This window comes from Chiloscyllium plagiosum, chromosome 3 (genome assembly GCF_004010195.1).
Source record: "Chiloscyllium plagiosum isolate BGI_BamShark_2017 chromosome 3, ASM401019v2, whole genome shotgun sequence".
Lineage (NCBI taxonomy): Eukaryota > Metazoa > Chordata > Chondrichthyes > Orectolobiformes > Hemiscylliidae > Chiloscyllium > Chiloscyllium plagiosum.
Genome location: NC_057712.1, coordinates 112,489,885 through 112,504,589, shown reverse-complemented (window position 1 = coordinate 112,504,589; position 14,705 = coordinate 112,489,885). Strand labels below are relative to the sequence as shown.

General features: G+C 42.9%; 1 protein-coding gene across 2 annotated transcripts in view; it reads left to right on the top strand.

Moving 5' to 3' along the window:
• Nucleotides 1-11,038: 11,038 nt before the first annotated feature.
• ppil6 (peptidylprolyl isomerase (cyclophilin)-like 6) overlaps nucleotides 11,039-14,705 on the top strand; it is a 36,672-nt gene continuing 33,005 nt past the window's right edge. The window contains exon 1 of one of the 2 annotated variants that reach the window (XM_043687109.1): nucleotides 11,039-11,078. The gene's annotated coding sequence lies outside the window, so the exon portion shown is untranslated. Of the gene's footprint in view, nucleotides 11,079-11,433; nucleotides 11,468-14,705 lie in introns of those variants that run through there. The other variant, XM_043687110.1, reaches the window with a different exon arrangement.

Here is a 14,705-nt window from a genome sequence, read left to right as displayed (position 1 = left end):
GTTTCTGATCAATAATATTGTGTAAAGTATTGAAGAATTGTGAGAATGGGTCATTCAGTGGTGATAATGATTCAAGGGGAGATGGTTACATTCTTTTTTTTGGTGCTGGTCATTGGCTGACATTATGTGGCACGAATTTATCAGCCCAAGTTGGAATGTGATGTATGTCTTGCCCTACACAGACAGTGAAGACAAAAAATAGTGGAGATCGCAGCGTGTCAGGCAGCATCCATGGAGAGAAAGCAAGCTAACATTTCACAGGTTGTTTTATCACGTGAGGAGTTGCAAGTGGTATTGAATTATGTGATCATCAATGAACATTCCCTTTTCTAACTTACAGTTGAAGGGAATGCTATTGATGAAACAGCTGAAGATTGTTGAGCCGTGAGCTTCTTCAGCTTGATATTCCGTTAACTGGCCTTCCACATCACAACCATCTTCTTTTGTGTTAGTTGTGACTCCATCCAGCAGAGGGCTCTTCCTCTTGATTTACTCTAATTTTGTTAGATGTATTGAGGGCAGTGATAGTGTCTTTATTTGAACCAAGAGGTTCAAGTCTCACCTGTCTCAGAGGTCATAGGTGTGTAATAACAACTCTGAAGAGGCTGATGAGAAGATGCGTAGGAAGGAAATAAGCCCTGTCTATATGTTTCTAGTCTTTAAAATGCATTCTATGCCATGCTGTTTCCAGGCTTTAGTATTAGTTTTGTTTGTAATTTCACCGGACTCATGTCATATTTTAAACCTAATTCTGCTGCTGGCATGCTCTTTTACATTCACTGATGTAGGGTTAGTCCTCTGGCTTAAAAACAGAAAGTGCTTGAGAAATTCAGCAGGTCTGAAAAACACCTGCGGAATGAGAAAGACAGTTAATGTTTTGAGTCCAATGTGATTTCTAAAAAGGAGTCAAACCAGACTTGAAATCTTAACTGTATTTTTCTCTCCACAGATGCTGCCAGACCTGCTGAGTTTCAGATTTCCAGCATTCATAGTATTTTGCTTTTACTCAGTTTTGTGGCTGGCTGATATAGGTAGGTGAAGGATATGGCATACCATGAAGTTACAGGTTATTATTGAATGCAGTGCTGTTGCTTGCAATGGCCTACAGCACCTCACAGAAGCCCATTGTTGAGCTGCTAATGAAGAATGAAAATTATTAGCTATTGGAACCAGTGCTAATACAATTGCCCTTGAGACCGAGTTATAGGTTCAAGCCTCACCCCAGAATTTGGATTCACAAGTATCTACAGTCAGAAGCACTGTGTTTCAAATCTCAGCTTATCTAACATGGTAAATGAACACGAAGGATGTGTTTTTAATATATGTGGTTTACAATGAATAGTAAATGGATGGCAGAGAGTTTCAAACTAATTTAATATCCATGTCCTCCTGCTGTTCGCAAATAACCTTGAGTTTTGCTTTTCATTTATTGCTAGGCTACCATCTGTCAGGCGAAACTATAATTGAAAATTAATAAACTATGAGACTTCATTTTATGACCAGCTGAAAAGTGTTGAGAGTGTGATGTTGTAATATCTGACTGTAGAAAGGGACCTACTTCAACAGAAAATATCCACTTGATTAAACAATTTAATTAGAAAAAACTGTAGAAGCTTTCCTACAAGGACAAACTTTATCGATTTCATTATTGGATAGAGGTCAATATGAGGCAAGCCATTTCAAAGGGTCTGCTTGGAAAGACCTCTTTGGGTGAGAACAGGTGACTTTGTGCGTGTTTTCGTTATATTGAATGCAGATCTTCATTGTAGACCTAGTATTGACTGTGACACTCTAAACATACACTATCAACCAGGGAAGTCGAGTGTTATAAACATACAAATTAGGAGCCTAAGTACGCCATTCAGCCCTTAGGCCTGCTCTGCTATTTTATAAAATCATTGCTGATTGGTTTGTGTGCCAAACAATTCCCCATTCCCACTATCCCCTAAAATCTTTGGCTCCCCTGCTAACAAAAAGTTATCCCCCTCCATCTTAAAAGTATTTAGTGATCCCACTTCTACCACCTCCTGATCTAAAGTCCTAAAGTCACACAACAGTGAGAGAAACAATTCCCTTCATTCTCAACTTAAAAGGGTGACTGCTAATTTTAAATAGAAGGCTTTATCCATAATGTCAAAATAGTCCCCATACATTCAGAGTCAGGGGCCCATGACATCAGCTAACCATGATAGAACAGGCCTGAGGACACTTCTGCACATGTGCTCATCAGTGAATGCACCACTGTTGAAGGAGCCACGTAGATTAGATTAGATTGCTTTCAGTGTGGAAACAGGCCCTTTGGCCCAACAAGTCCACACTGACCTGCCGAAGCCCGGACCACCCAGACTCATTCCCCTACATTTACCCCTTCACCTGACATTACGAGCAATTTAGCATGGCCAATTCACCTAACCTGCATATTTTTGGACTGTGGGAGGAAACCGGAGCACCCAAAGGAAACCCACGCAGACACGTGGAGAATGTGCAAACTCCACACAGACAGTCGCCTGAGGCGGGAATTGAACCCGGGTCTCTGGCGCTGTGAGGCAGCAGTGCTAACCACTGTGCCACCATGCTGCCCAATAGGCACTGGGCAAGAGGGAAGCTGGGGGCTAGGGCATTACTGGGTCTGATGAAGTAGTTTCTCACCCCTGGTAGAAGTAGGGGCAAAGATCTGGAGTGGGAATGGAGGTAGGTCTTGCACCAGGGATGGAGGTGGGAGGGAATTCTGGCATTGTGTAATGGGGGGGGGGGGGGGGTTGCGGTGGGGGCAACAGGAGTTGGCCAGAACTTGAAGCTCTATCTTTCAGACTGACTACTGCTTTCTGTCTCTTGCCTGTAATATCAGATTTCTCTTTGTGTCATCTACAAGTGGAGTTATGCAAATTCACAGCCAACATTTTAGCAGCACCCTCTAATTGTAGATTCACCAAAAAGATGAAACATCCTTTACATGCCTATCTTGTCAAGACCAGCTTCCAATTATCAATGAAATCACCCCTCACTGTTCTAAACCTCCAATGAAAACCAGGCCAGTCTAATATATTTTCATAAGAAAACCCAATCATTTCTGGTGTCAATGTAGTAAACCACCTTCACTATCTCCAATACATTTATATCCTTCCTTTATGAAGGAGACCAAAATTGCACCCAGTACTTGAGATATGGTTACACCAATGCCCTGGATAACTGAAGCATAACATCCTTCGTCTTATGTTCAGTTCCTCTGGTATTAAAGAATAAAATACCCTCAGCTGCTTCTTCACTTACTGTACCTACTTACTATGTTTTTTTTTGTCACTAATGCAGTAGAATAAAAATCCCTCTGAGCCTCAGAATTCTGCAATCGTTCTCTGTTTAAATAATACTTTCCTTTAGTCTTCCTGCCAAAGTGAACCTTGTCCCAGATAATACTCCATCTACCAGATTTTCACCTTCTCGCTAATAATATGTACAACAAAGTGTCATCTCCATAGCATACATTCTTTCTGACCTTTGTGTCAACCGAACATTTAACTCCCAAGTCTTGATCCCCTCATTTAACCCATGGGTACAAATTGTAAAAAGCTGAAGACCCAGCACAGATCCCAAAGGGACCCCACTCATCACATCCTGCCAATCAAACAAAGGATCATTAATGTACGCTTTGTTTTTGCCAGCAGCCAACCCTTTACCCAAATTCATTTGGTATCCCCACTCCATCAGCTTTTATTTTCTGCAATAATCTTTTATGTGGAGCCTTGTCAGGATGTGTCGTGGTGTAATCGTCCACCATTTTACACTGTCACACTATATTAGATTTTGCTTTACAGCTTACACCTTGTTTGTTTCACTAGTTTCGTGAATATTTTACATGTTTTTTGCGCAGTGAAGGGATGTCACTAATTTTGTGCTACATATAACCCCATCATACTGTTCTGTATTTATAAAATCTTCTTTGATGTCCTGTTTTGATACCATCACATGGATAACTGGTTATTACCTCTCTACCTTATGTAGTTTATACAGTTTTGGATTAGTTGTTACTTTGGTTAGGTCCTCAGCATGCGACTCTTATACCTAGCATGTTAATCTAGCTATTTGGTTTGTTTCCAGCACCATCCTATTTTTCATTTTTTGTAATTATCTTTTGCTTCAATTAATCGAATCACAGATCATCTCTTCACTTGCTATTCAGCTGTTGACACTTTACTCACACATCTGACTTTTGTTCACCTGCAGAGACTTGTTATTCACTCTGTCAACAGTCTACTCCCACCATTTGTACGATCTTTTGATCTCTCTGCCTATAAATTCTGTTAAAAAGCTCACAACACCAGGTTATAGTCTAACAGCTTTATTTGGAAGCACTAGCTTTCAGAGCACTGCTCCATCATCAGGTAGCTGTGGAGCAGCATCATAAGACACAGAATTTATAGCAAAAGATTATAATGTCACGCAACTGATACAATATATTGAACAAGCCGAGATTGCTGTTACATCTTTCATCTTTTAGAATGGATTGCAAGTTTCGGTTCATTAATGTGTAACTCCCAGAACGTCTTTTAAGTCACATTCTCGAGATGACTTAAGGTTTTATAAAAAAAGACAATGCATTAAAGGTGTGAGGTTAGAGACTGCCTGTATCCCAATCTTGAGTCAGACTGGTTCAATTTCCAAAGTAGAAATTTATAAAATGTTATATGGATTGACTGCCTGCAGATTATGTGCTTGGGTTCATGTCACACTGCGCTGCACTCTCTCAATAGCCAGAATGTCTTTCCTCAAATTTGGAGACCAGAACTGCACACAGTACTCCAGGTGTGGTCTCACCAGGGCCCTGTACAGCTGCAGAAGAACCTCTTTGCTTCTATACTCAATCCCTCTTGTTATGAAGGCCAGCATGCTATTAGCCTTCTTCACTACCTGCTGTACCTGCATGCTTACCTTCATTGAGTGGTGTACAAGAACACCCAGATCTCTTTGTACTGCCCCTTTACCTAAATTGATTCCATTTAAGTAGTAATCTGCCTTCCTGTTCTTGCCGCCAAAGTGGATAACAATACATTTATCCATATTAAACTGCATCTGCCATGCATCTGACAACTCACCTAACCTGTCCAGGTCACCCTGTAATCTCCTAACATCCTCCTCACATTTCATCCTGTCACCCAGCTTAGTATCATCAGCAAATTTGCTAATGTTATTACTAATACCATCTTCTATATCATTAACATATATTGTAAAAAGCTGCGGTTCCAGCACTGATCCCTGCGGTACCCCACTGGTCACTGCCTGCCATTCCGAAATGGAGCAGTTTATCACTACTCTTTATTTCCTGTCAGCCAACCAACTTTCAATCCAAGTTAGTACTTTGCCCCCAATACTATGCGCCCTAATTTTGCTCACTAATCTCCTATATGAGACTTTATCAAAAGCTTTCTGAAAGTCCAAGTACACTACATCTACTGGATCCCCCTCATCCATCTTCAGAGTTACATCCTCAAAAATTCCAGAAGATTAGTCAAGCATGATTTCCCCTTCATAAATCCATGCTGACTCTGACCTATCCTGTTACTACTATCCAGATGTGTTGTAATTTCATCCTTTATAATAGACTTCAGCATCTTTCCCACCACTGAGGTCAGACTGACTGGTCTATAATTTCCTGTTTTCTCTCTCCCACCTTTCTTAAAAAGTGGTACAACATTAGTCACCCTCCAATCCGCAGGAACTGATACCAAATCTATCGAACTCAGGAAAATAATCACCAACGCATCCACGATTTCTCGAGCCACCTCCTTCAGTACCCTGGGATGTCGACCATCAGGCCCCGGGGACCTATCAACCTTCAGACCTAACAGTCTCTCCAACACCAATTCCTGGCAAATATAAATTCCCTATTTTCTCCCAGGAACCAAGAAAATGTTTTCTGATAAGAAGGAAAATGGGCATTTCACTGAAAAATACAGAGAGAAGTATTTACTGACACCAATTTTCCATCCATTGGGGCAACTATCTTTTGTCAAAATGGTTACTCATGAAATGCTTGATTCTGTTCTGAAATGCAGGAACGTCAGGCGAAGATGAATGGTGAATATTTAATACATTGTGTGGACAGGAAACAAAGCTAATATTTGTGCACTATCATGCAATGGTATCCTTAGGTAGAAGTCACTGCTAAAGAATTCACTATTTTGACCCCACATATAACCCAATTGCAAGGAACAATGGAGTGGGGTAGAAATTACATAGGTAACATTAATCAGCACTGAGACACAAAGAGCAGAATGGGCACTGCATAAAAAGCTGGGCTGGGAACTACTAAAATTTCATTCACTCAGAGTCTTTAGTGCAGCAAGGAATACTCAAAGCACTTTGCCAGAATGTAGTCTGACAAGAGACAGAGACCTCAGAAGAGTGACATAAAATCAAAATAGCGGGTTTTAAAGAAGTACTCAAAGGAAGAGTGAACAGTGAACACCAGAGAGTGTAGGAAGGAATTACAGATTGTAGATCATGACATGAAGGTATGGCAGGTATTTGGCAAAGGAACTGGAGAATTCAAGAGACCAGAATAACAGGAACGTGAAGCAAACATATTAAGTCTTGAAAAGACCACAGTTGCAAGTGTGAGGCCATGAAGAGATTTAAACATGAGGATCTGAAGTTTGACTTTCTGACATAGTGGTTAAGAGTCGATAGGTAACTACAGAAGTGATGGGTCAAGGATGTTTGGTGTGGAGTAGAATTCTGACAGCTGAAATAAATGCTGGAAATACTGTGCAGTTCTGGCAATTCTGAGTGCTCTGAAAAGGAGTCATATTTGACTTGAAGCATTAACTTTGTTCCTCTCATCACGGATGCTGTCAGACCTACTGAGCACTTCCAGCGGGTTCTAGTTTTACTTCAAATCTTCAGCTTCAGCAAAACATTGCTTTTATTTTACAGGCAGTAGAGTTCGGGTTGGGCCGACTTTTCTGGATGTTGGGAAGCTTGTTAGGAGAGCATCGTCACTGTCAAATCTGCAAGTGCCAAAGACATAACTGAGACTTCCTGAAGTAGATGGATCCTGTTGTGTAAGGGCAATGTTGCAACTGAATATAAATAAGAGTGTGAGTGGAGTTAGAACATATAATAAGATCACAGGAAGATTAAGACTAGAAGGAACACTCTGACAGACATTAGGATGACACACTATGGGAAAAACACAGAGAGCACATGGACATGAATACATAGTGTTAGCTACAAGATTCATTGCCTAGAAAATTATGTCAGTAGAGAAGATCAAGAAACAGACTTGAGATCATCTGGAGAAAAGAATTGAAATAACTCCATAGCGGCTGGTATTCTGTCACCAAGTCAGACTTTATTTACACATGATCAGTCCTTAACTTTAGTACTGCCTCTTCAGAGTCAACTCTCAGTGTGTCAGGATGTATGACACTCCTTTTTTTTAATCTCAAATTGAACAGAACCTCTGACGTTCCTGTTAATAATTTTTTTTTAAAATCCTTATTTATATTCCACCACCAGGAAGAAAGGAAACAGCCAAGTGGCCAATGACATGCAGTACCCTTCTTAGAGGGCAATGCTGTGTGATCAAAAAAGTGACAGGGAGCGCAGGGATTAAATCAAAATAGAATTGGACGGGGAAATAATATACTCCACTCCCTGCAGTGCCCACCTCTCCCTGAACACCTCAAGGGTGTTGGTGAACATTTCATGCTCCTTCTCCAGAGACACCCAGGCTCTGACATAATCGCAGAAAAGGGGCAGGCAATTGGCTGTAACAACCCCCTCTATGGCCCGCTGCCTGGACCTGTTTATGACCAGGCGCAGGAGTAGACACACGAGGAGGTCCTCTGACCTACTCCCTGCACGCAACCCCTCCCCACACACACACACACACACAGGGTACCCAAAGATCAAGAGCGTGGGACTGAAGTGCAACCAAAAACAGAGAAGGGTTTTAGGAAAATCAAAAAAGGGAGTGCAAGTGTCCACGCCCAATATATACATAGTCCACAGACTCCACAGCACCACGGAACAAGCAATTGGGCTGGGAGTCCGTGAGCCACCACAATCTGTGGTTGCAGGGAACTGCTGTGTGCAGCAGCCTCCACTCCACATCCCCGAGAGAAAGGGGAAGGATTCACACTTAGAGAGTCTTCCATTGTGGAACCCCACCATCCAGTGATAAATGGGTGGATAAGGGAGAAGAAGTGGATGGTGTGCAGCAGCAGTTGATATAGGGCCCGCCTTTTTATGTCCCTAAAAAAGGTAAAACTAAAATTCCGGAGGTGGCTCAGGTTGTGGGGCACAGGTTCCCCCAGGAAGTACGGGACCTTGAGGTCAATGTGAAATTCCGTCCGGGCAGGGGTGAGCACAGATGGGATTCTACCGCGCACCTGAGCATCCTCCAACTGGTGCACTGTCTCGGGGCTGAACACTGCCATTTTAAGACGTTGAATGGCAGTGGTCACGATCTGTTACTGCCCTGCTCGCTATATCCTATGGCAGCATACAGCCCAGGCCCCCGCCACCCAGCACATCCTCAACTCTGGTCACCCTCACCACCACTGCCCTCCCCTCTGACAGCCACTCAAACCCGCACTCCTTTTTATTTTTTACTCTTTTTATTCTTTTGTTTACCAGAACTCCTGACACTCCTTCTTTAGCACCCATGTTGTGTGTATGCAGGTGTGAGACACAGTGAAAGACACAAGGCACAAATCTTTATTCGGTTTCCATCACCAGGAAGAAAGGAAACACCCAAGTGGCCAGTGATGCACTCCTGTTTTTTTTCTACTGATCCAGCTCCCTCAGAGCCAGCTTTAAGAGTGAACAGAACCTCTGACATTCTGTTTATTTTTTTCTTGCTTATTTTTTCTTTTTTTTCCTTCTTTTAAACCTCCACACTACCGCCTAACTGCGGTAGTGCTTATATTTTCCCCAGCAGCCATGTTGTGTGTGTGCAGGTGTGAGACACAGTGAGAGACACAAGGTGCACAAATCTTTATTCAAATTTCCACCACCAGGAAGAAAGGAAAACACCCGAGTGGCCAGTGACAAGCAGTGCCCTTCACATCAAAGGGCAATGCTGTGTGATCAAACAGTGAAGGAGAGGGCAGGGACTAAATAAAAATAGAGTTGGAGGGGGAAATAAGGCACTCCACTCCCTGCGGTGCCCACCTCTCCCCGAACAACTCCAGGGTGTTGGTGGGCACCACGTGCGCACTCTTTTTTTAGACACAAGGCGCACAAATCTTTATTCGGTTTCCATCACCAGGAAGAAAGGAAACACCCGAGTGGCCAGTGACACACTCCTGTTTTTTTTCTCTCTCGATCTGTTGAAGGAGAATCACAGTTAACAGGTTTCACTGTAATAGTGTACCTGAGGACCATGTTCCATCTCCTCACACATTTACTCAGATACATAAGAGATGTAAGTGTGTATACACATTCAACAAAAGGTTACTAAAATATTTCAACAGAGGCCGGTATCCTGTCACCAAGTCACCCGTTATTTACACATGGAGACTGATACATCTCTGTCAGTCAGGGCCAGCTCTCAGAGTGAACAGAACCTCTGACACTCCTGTTTTTTTTTGTGTGTGTGCAGGTGTGAGACACAGTGAGAGACACAAGATGTACGAATCTTTATTCAATTTCCACCACCAGGAAGAAAGGAAAACACCCGAGTGGCCAGTGACAAGCAGTGCCCTACACGAAAGGCAATGCTGTGTGATCAAAACAGTGAAGGGGAGGGGAGGGACTAAATTAAAATAGAGTTGGAGGGAGAAATAAGGCACTCCACTCCCTGCTGTGCCCACCTCTCCCTGAACAACTCCAGGGTGTTGGTGGGCACCACATGCGCACTCTTTTTTTTTAGACACAAGGTGCACAAATCTTTATTCGGTTTCCATCACCAGGAAGAAAGGAAACACCCGAGTGGCCAGTGACGCACTCCTGTTTTTCTTTTTTTTTCTTCTTTTTTTCTTTTTTTTTTCTTTTTTTTGGTAGTGCTTATTTTATCCCCAGCACCCATGGTGTGTGTGCGCAGGTGTGAGACACTGTGGAAGACACAAAGTGCACGAATCTTTATTCAATTTCCACCACCAGGAAGATAGGAAAACACCCGGGTGGCCAGTGACAAGCAGTGCCCTTCACATCAAAGGGCAGTGCTGTGTGATCAAAACAGTGAAGGGGAGGGTAGGGACTAAATCAAAATAGAGTTGGAGGGAGAAATGATGCACTCCATTCCCTGCGGCGCCCACCTCTAATGTCCCATTTATTTTGATTTTTTTTTCTTTTTTTTTCCAACTGAGTGCAGTAGTGCTTATTATTACCTGTTTTTTTAAATTTAACCCCCACACTACCACCTAAGTGCGGTAGTGCTTATTATTTTTTTCCCCCAGCACCCATGGTGTGTGTGTGTGCAGGTGTGAGACACAGTGAAAGCACTCCTGTTTTTATCTGTCAGTCAAGGCTCCCTGATTGGACCAGACAAACAGCCTCAATCAGGGAACTCATATTCTCCGCGGTCCAGCTGGCTAACCTCATGACAATCACTACAGAATATTTTTTTTAAATCATCCAAAATCAAGAAAAGTTACCATCCAGAAAAAAAGGTACCTATGGTAGAAAAATATCTGAAAAGAAACTCCTCCAGAGAGACTACCAGAAAACTAAGTCTCAAAAAAGCTTTTTACAGGCAATAATTGGGGAAGCAAGCTATTTTAAAAGTCAGAGCAGAAAACGCTCACTAGCAGCTGAGGCCCCTGGATATAGGAGTCATTCCTCTGGATTGGAAAATTGCAAATGCATTTTCTAAGAAGGCCTAAAGAGGAAAGCTAGGGACTTTCAGACCAGTTAGCCTGACAACTGTGGGGAATTTCTTGGAGTCCCTGATCAAGGGTGGGATAAATGATCACCTCAAAATTTTTCTGTTAATCAGGGAGAGCCAGCAGGGATTCATGACAAGTAGGTCATTCCTGACAAATCTAGTTTAATCTTTTTGAAGACAGGTTTCTGGGTAATCCAAGATGGAGGACGGGAAAAATTTCTGGCTGTAACAGCTGCTCCTTTATTGAGAGGTGATTTTTAGGTGTTGGAGGTGATTTCCTCGAATTCCAGGAGCAGCAATTACTGTTTTATATGCTGTTGCATTGTTTTGGAACTTTGGAGAAAAAAAAGTCAGAACAACCGCAGTTTTAAAAGGGAGAAGAGCAGACAAAGGAAGCACATGGTGAGGTCAGTGCAGGAGACAGAGAGAGAGAGAGAAAGGAACTGACACCACAGTGAACATGCACAGTTACGGCCTTTGCTGTTTGAATTCATGTATCGCTGTGCATCGGAGTGCATCTGTAAAAATTAATAAACAGTAAAATTCACAACTGATCTCGGAGGGACCTGTTTGGGAAAGGTTACAGCACAGAAGCAGATAAGTGCATTTTAAGCACGGCCTTAAAATAAGTCTGTAATAGTGAGTAGAGTGAGTTCTTTCTTGATTATATATTTTAATGATTTATGTCTCTTGATTAAATATAAGCCATAGTCTTAATATAACCTGAAGCAGCGTTTAATAGAGGAATAAGACAGTGCTATTTTCTGGGTCTGTAGATTGAAAGAAGCAAAAATGGCCCTTAGTAGAGTGATATGCTTTTCTTATTGGATGTGGGAGTTTAAGGAGAGTTTACAGGTTACTACAGATTACTGCGAATTCTACCGGATCAAATGGATCAGTTGGAGAGGCAGCTAGAGGCAATGAGGAATTTACAAGAGCAAGGGGATGTATTGGATGGCAGTTGTAAGAAGGAGGGAAAGTCTCAGGTACAGTCACATAGATTAGATTTTTTTTTAGATTACATTACAGTGTGGAAACAGGCCCTTCGGCCCAACAAGTCCACACCGACCCGCCGAAGCGCAACCCACCCATACCCCTACATTTACCCCTTACCTAACACTACGGGCAATTTAGCATGGCCAATTCACCTGATCTGCACATCTTTGGACTGTGGGAGGAAACCGGAGCACCCGGAAGAAATCCACGCAGACACGGGGAGAACGTGCAAACTCCACACAGTCAGTCGCCTGAGTCGGGAATTGAACCCGGGTCTCTTGCGCTGTGAGGCAGCAGTGCTAACCACTGTGCCACCATAGATGGGTTAACTCCAGGAAAGGTAAGAGAGGTAGGCAGGTAGTGCAGGAGTCTTCCATGGCTATCCCCATTTCAAACAGGTATGCTGTTTTGGAAAATGTAGGGGGTGATGGACACTCAGGGGTACGTAGCACTAACAGCCATGTTTCTGCTATTGAGACTGGCTCTAATGTAATGAGAGGTATGTCGGGTTCCAAGTGATCGATTGTGTTAGGGGACTCTCTGTTCTGAGGTACAGACAGATGTTTCTGTGGCCAGCAGCGAAAAATCAGAATGGTGTGTTACTTCCCTGGTGCAGAGAGGGTGCAGAATGTTCTCAAGGGGAAGAGGGCCCAGCAAGAGGTCATTGTCCACATTGGACCCAATGACGTAGAAAGGGAAAAGGTTGAGATTCTGATGGGAGATTACAGAGAGTTAGGCATGAATTTAAAAAGGAGGTCCTCAAGAGTAGTAATATCTGGATTACTCCTGGTGTTATGAGCTAGTGAGGGCAGGAATAGGAGGATAGAGCAGATGAATACATGGCTAAGGAGATGGTGTACGATAGAAGGATTCACATTTTTGAATCATTGGAAGCTGTTTTGGGGTAGAAGTGACCTGCACAAGAAGAACGCATTGCACCTAAATTGGAAGGGGACTAATACACTTGCAGGGAAATTTGCTAGAGCTGCTCGGGAGGATTTAAACTAGTAACGGGGGGGGAGCTTAGGGAGATATTGAGCAAAGATTTCAATCTGAGACTGGTACAGTTGAGAACAAAGGCAAGTCAAACAGTCAGAGCAGGAAGGGACAAAGCAGAGAACAAGGTAGGACTGATAAATTAAACTGCATTTATTTCAATGCAAGTGGACTAACAGGGAAGGCAGATGAACTCAGGACATGGTGAGGAACATGGGACTGGGATATCATAGCAATTACAGAAACATGGCTCAGAGATGGGCAGGACTGGCAGCTTAATGTTCCAGGATACAAATGCTTGTTAAGGGAGGATATTCCCGGAAGTACATCCAGGGAGGTTATTTGGGTGGAACTGAGAAATAAGAAAGGGATGATCACCTTATTGGGATTGTATTATAGATCCCCCAATAGTCAGAGGGAAATTGAGAAACAAACTTGTAGGGAGATCTCAGTTATCTGGAAGAATAATAGTGTGGTTATGGTAGGGGATTTTAACTTTCCAAACATAGACTGGAACTGCCATAGTGTTGAGGGTTTAGATGGAGAGGAATTTGTTAAGTGTGTACAAGAAAATTTTCTGATTCAATATGTGGATGTACCTACTAGAGAAGGTGCAAAACTTGGTAAAAACAATGACTGCAGATGCTGGAAACCAGATTCTGGATCAGTGGTGCTGGAAGAGCACAGCAATTCAGGCAGCATCCGAGGACAGGCAAAATCGACGTTTCGGGCAAAAGCCCTTCATTCAGGCTCTCTGCCTTTATTCCTGATGAAGGGCTTTTGCCCGAAACGTCGATTTTGCTGCTCGTCAGATGCTCCCTGAATTGCTGTGCTTTTCCAGCACCACTGATCCAGAAGGTGAAAACTTGACCTACTCTTGGGAAATAAGACAGGGCGGGTGACTGGTGGTGTAATGGATCTTGATCAGATGGGCAAATACACTGAGAAGTGGCAGATGGAGTTTAATTTAGATAAATGCCTAAAAGTTGAAGTTCTAAATTGGAGGAAGGCCAATTTTGACGGTATTAGGCAAGAACTTTCAAAAGCTGATTGGGGGCAGATATTTGCAGGTGAAGGGACAGCTTGAAAATGGGAAGGCTTCAAAAATGAAATAATGAGAGTCCAGAGAAAGTATATTCCTGTTAGGGTGAAAGGAAAGGCTGGTAGGTATCGGGAATGCTGGATGACTGAAGAAATTGAGGTTCTTGAAGAAATAACAAAGAGGATTGATGAGGGCAGAGCAGTAGATGTGAACTATATGGACTTCAGTAAGGCGTTCGACAAGGTTCCCCGTGGGAGACTACTGAGCAAGGTTAGATCTCATGGAATACAGGGAGAACTAGCCATTTGGATACAGAACGTAGAAGACAGAGGGTGGTGGTGGAGGGTTGTTCTTCAGACTAGAGGCCTGTGACCAGTGGAGTGCCACAAGGATCGGTGCTTGGTCCACTACTTTTCATCATTTATATAAATGATTTGGATGTGAGCACAAGAGGTATAGTTAGTAAGTTTGCAGATGACACCAAAACTGGTGGTGTAGTGGATCTTGATCAGATGGGCAAATACACTGAGAAGTGGCAGATGGAGTTTAATTTAGATAAATGCAAGGTGCTGCATTTTGGGAAAGCAAATCTTAGCAGGACTTATACACTTAATGGTAAGGTCCAAGGGAGTGTTGCTGAACGAAGAGACCATGGAGTGCAGGTTCATAGCTCATTGAAAGTGGAGTCGCAGGTAGACAGGATAGTGAAAAAAGCATTTGGTATGCTTCCCTTTATTGGTCAGAGTATTGAGTGCAGGAGTTGGGAGGTCATGTTGCGGATGTACAGGACATTGGTTAGGCCACTGTTGGAATATTGCGTGCAATTCTGGTGTCCTTCCTTTT